This window comes from Nicotiana attenuata, unplaced genomic scaffold (genome assembly GCF_001879085.1).
Source record: "Nicotiana attenuata strain UT unplaced genomic scaffold, NIATTr2, whole genome shotgun sequence".
Taxonomy (NCBI): Eukaryota; Viridiplantae; Streptophyta; class Magnoliopsida; order Solanales; family Solanaceae; genus Nicotiana; species Nicotiana attenuata.
Genome location: NW_017675592.1, coordinates 43222 through 49447, shown reverse-complemented (window position 1 = coordinate 49447; position 6226 = coordinate 43222). Strand labels below are relative to the sequence as shown.

The 6226-nt window shown below is 34.8% G+C and overlaps 1 pseudogene; it reads right to left on the bottom strand.

Moving 5' to 3' along the window:
* The window catches only part of LOC109220241, a 10784-nt pseudogene extending 8805 nt beyond the window's left edge, over positions 1-1979 (bottom strand).
* Positions 1980-6226: the final 4247 nt, after the last annotated feature.

The window sequence follows — 6226 nt, the reverse complement described above, 5'->3', positions numbered from 1 at the left end:
CCTTCGCCAAAAAGAAGAGTTCGACCTCGACCGAACGACGACGGGTTACCATTTTGATAAGTTCGAAATAACACCCTTTAAAGCCAAGGGCCTTTGCTAAAAAGAAGAGTCCGACCACGACCGAACGACGATGGGTTAACATTTTGATAAGTTCGGAATAACACCCTTTAAGGCCAATGGCCTTCGCCAAAAAGAAGAGTTCGACTTCGACCGAACGACAACGGGTTAACATTTCGATAAGTTCGAAATAACACCCTTTAAGGCCAAGGGTCTTCGCCAAAAAGAAGAGTTCGACCTCGACCGAACGACGACGGGTTAACATTTCGATAAGTTCGAAATAACACCCTTTAAGGCCAAGGGCCTTCGCCAAAAAGAAGAGTTCGACCTCGACCGAACGACGACGGGTTAACATTTTGATAAGTTCGAAATAACACCCTTTAAGGCCAAGGGCCTTCGCCAAAAAGAAGAGTTCGACCTCGACCGAACGACGACGGGTTACCATTTTGATAAGTTCGAAGTAACACCCTTTAAGGCCAAGGGCCTTCGCCAAAAAGAAGAGTTCGACCTCGACCGAACGATGACGGGTTAACATTTCGATAAGTTTGAAATAACACCCTTTAGGGCCAAGGGCCTTCGCCAAAAAGAAGAGTCCGACCACGTCCGAACGACGACGGGTTAACATTTCGATAAGTTCGAAATGACACCCTTTAAGGCCAAGGGCCTTCGCCAAAAAGAAGAGTCCGACCACGACCGAACGACGACGGGTTAACATTTCGATAAGTTCGAAATGACACCCTTTAAGGCCAAGGGCCTTCGCCACAAAGAAGAGTTCGACCTCGACCGAACGACGACGGGTTAACATTTCGATAAGTTCGAAACAACACCCTTTAAGGCCAAGGGCCTTCGTCAAAAAGAAGAGTTCGACCTCGACCGAGCGACGACGGGTTAACATTTCGATAAGTTCGAAATAACCCTTTAAGGCCAAGGGCCTTCGCCAAAAAGAAGAGTTTGACCTCGACCGAACGACGACGCGTTAACATTTCGATAAGTTCGAAATAACACCCTTTAAGGCCAAGGGCCATCGCCAAAGAAGAAGAGGTCGACTTTAAGGCCAAGAGCCATTGCCAAAAAGAGGAGGTCGACCTTGTTCGAATCACGACGGGTTAACATTTCGACAAGCTCAAGATAACACCCTTACGGCCAAGGGTCATGTCATACGCCAAAAAGAAGGGGTCGACCCTTACAGCCGAACGCCATTGCCAAAAAGAGGAGGTCGACCTTGTTCGAATCACGACGGGTTAACATTTCGACAAGCTCGATATAACACCCCTACGGCCAAAGGCCATCGCCAAAAAGGATTCGGCCTCGTCCGAATCAACAATTCGTCCTCGTCCGAATCAACATTCGGCCTCGTTCGAATCAACCTTCGACCTCGACCTTACGGCCAAGGGCCATCGCTAAAAAAGAGGAGGTCGACCTTACGACCGAAAGCCATTGCCAAAAAGAGGAGGTCGACCTTGTTCGAATCCCGACGGGTTAACATTTCGACAAGCTCAAGATAACACCCTTACGGCCAAGGGTCATCGCCAAAAAAGAAGGGGTCGACCCTTACAGCCGAACGCCATTGCCAAAAAGAGGAGGTCGACCTTGTTCGAATCCCGACGGGTTAACATTTCGACAAGTTCGAGATAACACCCCTACGGCCAAGGGCCATTGCCAAAAAGAATTCGGCCTCGCCCGAATCATCATTCGGCCTCGACCGAATCAACCTTCGGCCTCGTCCGAAACAACATTCGGCCTCGACCGAATCAAAATTCGGCCTCGTCCGAATCAACCTTCGGCCTCGATCGAATCAACCTTCGGCCTCGTCCGAAACAACATTCGGCCTCATCCGAATTCACATTCGGCCTACTCTCCCGTCCAGATCCGAGGGCGCGAATGACTTTCTCCGATGCCGCCATCCTTGCCAAAACCGCCATCCCGGCCTCGACGGCCTTCTCCAACTCTACCGTCTTCTCGATCGGCTCATCACTCGAGTCATTGGCCCTGATCGAACTCTGCTAAAGTTCAGCCCACGGGGATACCACTTTGACCTAAAGATTGGCACCCTCAGCCGCGATCCACACTAGTCCACCTCCCCATCCGAATTTCTCAAACTACGATTAATGAAGTCCGCTCACCGAGCTCGACCAGGGGATGACCTCAATAAGCAGAGGGACTAACTGTATGGGTCAAAATTAGATCAGAGAAATTCGGCACGCGGAAACATAAGGTCGTGGTCGGACAGGCCGAGGTCGGACAGTCATGAAACAGCTAGTTTGCTTTGGAATACTCAAAAGGAATATTCTACCGAATATTCCCTCTAAATTTTACCTTTTTTTAGGATTTTCTGTGGATACCCCCTTATAAATAGGAGGGAGGACTTTCCAAAGGGGGGGCTCTCTCCCTCTTTCTAGAAAATATGTAAGCACATCTCTAAAAAGAGAAAAAGAGGATCTGTGATCCCGGAACTTCATGAGATCCAAAAAGGATCCTAAGATTGGTGTATTTGTCGATCATTCATCTTTATCTTTATCAAATGAAAGAGGATCCGCCTCGCTCAAGATCGGGTGAATCATTTTCTTTATTTATATTTTATTGCCACTTAATGTGACTTAATGCATCTTTCTTTATGATATTAAATCTGACCATAATCGCCGCCAACATTTATACTCGGCTATGTTTTTCTATTCGTGTTATTCATCTCGAATTTAGAGTTAATTATCCTTAACTAGGATTTACCCCTTCATTCACTGATTGATTTGTTCAAAAAGGTTTTAATATTTTTTGAGTCAAACAGTGATCATTTTAAATTGCAACTCTCCACTTGTTTAGTCAGGCAGTCATTTGTACTGAATTTATAAACTTTAAAGATATCACAACTTTAATTAATCCCCGGAAAGCGAAAGATAGTAGATGGAACTATAGCACACCGTAATAACTCCTTGTTAGACTCCAAATATTTTAATTTTTAATTAAGAAAACTGATTAATTAATGCCGTTAATTCGAGTGATTTAAAAGAGACAACTCTTGTGTAAAGAGGAACAAAGTCAAAAAAGAATGTGTTAGTACTAATACTCCCTCCGTTCACTTTTACTTGACATGTATACTAAAAATAGATTTTCATTTTTACTTGTTACTTTAATGTATGCATATCATGAGAAGATAATTTTTTTTTCCTGTTATACCCATAGTATTTATTACTCATATCAAATCTTTTCTCAAATTCAATAAAATATGCATCAATTTATATGGATATCATGGTAAATTATGCACTTTATTTATTATTTTTTAAGGGGCGTGAAAAGTCAAAATGTGCCAAGTAAAAGTAAACGGAGGAAGTGTATCTTTTGGATTAGAAACGACAGCACCAATCAGCTGGTTGGTATGCATGCATATCTCACTGTAATACTTTGTTCTTAGTCCTGCCTAATTATTCTTATAGTCAACATAAACTATTGTTTTCATGTTGATCTCTTTGATTGAGTCTTTTATTTATTTTTTTTATTTTAAATTCTAACTATAAACTTTTTATTTTGTTTTACTTGAAGGCGAAGACAGCATTTTCAGTAGACACACAAAGAAAGTAGGAGCTTGAATATCTAATATATAAAAATCATAAATAGTAAAGTAATAAACACGCAAAAAAGCTATGAGATTCAATATCTAATAAAAAAAATTACTCTATTATGATAGACATGGAGTGGAGGGAGGAGGCGTTTAGAGTGGTCTTAGACAGATTTTAATCTTCAACTATGGAAAAATCAAAGAAATGGAACTATCAAAAATTTCAACTCTGTAAATATATATAAGTGTTGCTTGCTAGGAATTTTGTGACGAGCTGTTTGAATTAGCGTCCACGAGGCCATGATTCTTTGAATTACGACTTTTGAGCTTTGGATAACACCAATTAATACAGCACCAAAAAAGTTTCAAACTTGAAATGAGGCGGATCCAGAATTTAAATCTTATGGGTTCAAACTTTAAGATTTTATGACATTGAACTCATTATATTTTTAACGTTATGGGTTCGTATCTATTATTTTTGCAATCATAGTAAACTTTTACATATATTTTTTATTTCGAATCGAAAATTATAGGTGCAACCGAACCCCTTGTTAGAACTCTTACATACGCGCCTAATACCCATATATCTATATGGAGATCATTTCCTCAATGAAATCCGGCATGTTCACATATTGTAGCCGCCCCCTTAGCATATTAGGAGTATTTACCAGTGTTTTCTTATTAAATTTAACTAGTATTAGTACCCGCGCGATGCGCGGACACAAATATTAAATTATAAATTGAGTTATTGGAATTATCTTAAAATTTAAAATTTCCAAATAACATGTTCCTTTTTATTTTTATTTTATATCTGTAACAATACTCCTTGATTTAGTACTTGTATTTTATTTTATGGTCAATATTAAATAATACTAAACATATCACATTTGTGATATGTCTTGTTTGAGCATATTATTTAGCAAAATTCTTACTATCACTTTATGTTTCACCGCAAATTCGAATAAGTCTTATCCTTCTACATTTTCACCCAAAACAACTCTTTCTTTAATCTTTGCTTCTAGTTATTGCATTATCTATTACTTAATAATGTTATATTCATGTAATCTTTTATTAGCTTACCAATTGACTTGATATCTTGCTTATTGCCCTTTTGATAAACATATATAAATATAAATTTTTTTATTCCTAAAAGTTAATTTATTTTTGTACTTTTATCCTCTTACTTGGAACTCTTTTTTCATTTAAATCTTTCAATAATATTTTGAGTATTATTTAATTATTTAATTTCCTTATACTTAATTAATTCAAAGTATAAATATTCTCACACTATCTCTATTTTCCTCTTTATACATCCTCTTCCCTACTATGAATTTTTAATTAGTTTTTTACATTAATATTTTACCAATAAACAAAATATATAATATCATGTCTTATTTTAAGTTATAACTTTGAATTATTTTAAAATATTAATAGATAAGTTTTTTCTTATTATATTTTAAATCTATTAAATTTTATTATAATTGTTTTTTGTATCACATGTAATTAAATTTTCTTTCTCTTTTAACGTTATGATACAAATTAGACTTTAATTTTCATTCATAAAATTACCCACATGAGATATTTATTTTGTATTTCCTTGGATTTAATTTGTTATCCAATTTTTAGTTTTTTATCTAGTAAAATTTTAATTTGTTGTCCTATTCATATTTTGAGCGTATTCACCATAATTTTAATCTAAATCTCAAGTTCAAATCGTCTTTCCCTTCTATTTCTAATATTAAATATTTATAAATTTTTGATTATTGCTATTAAGTTACCTAATATGTAGTATTTTATTTTCTTATGTGGGTTTCATTAACATACCTCTTTATTTAATATCATAATCTATTTATATCCTTTAATATTATTATATAAATCGATGTATGATTTTTTAATATTGAAAAAAATATTTATTTTATTTAAAATTAATACTCAAAATTATTAAATAGTTTAAATTCAATAATAATATTTTTAAGCATTATATATTTACTTTATTTTAAAACTACTTCTTAGTATAAATAACCTCGCATTATCTCTAATTTATTAATATTTTGATATTTTTTAACTTTTTTAATCTATTAAACTTCAGTTATGTGGCCTTGTCCACATCATGACCTTTTTTTTTATCATACTTAAAAAAACTTTTTTATATCAAATTTAAATAAGTTTTATCCTTTTTTGTTCTTTATGATAGAAATTTTGATTTTTCTCTGCTTGTTCTAATTTTGCTATTGTATATTCAGTACTTAATATTATTAAGGTTTTTTTTATTAGTTTACTTGAATTTAATATCCACTTTTATCGCATTCATTTTAATATAATATAAATAATAAATATAATTATTTCAATAGTAACTTTGACTCTATTGCTCATATTCTTAAATATAATTTTTCTTATCATATTAAAAAAAAGTCCCATCTCAAATTCAAATATATCTTATTCTTCTATTTTCTCCATTAGACCACATTTTCAAAAATCATCTTATACTTTTAAACTTAACCTAGCAATACTCAATTCAAATATTAATCGTAAAAACTCTAATTGTTGCAGGAATATTTTAACTATTATTTTAAAATATATTTATTTATGTATAAAATATTTATTTGTCCGAATTGGAAA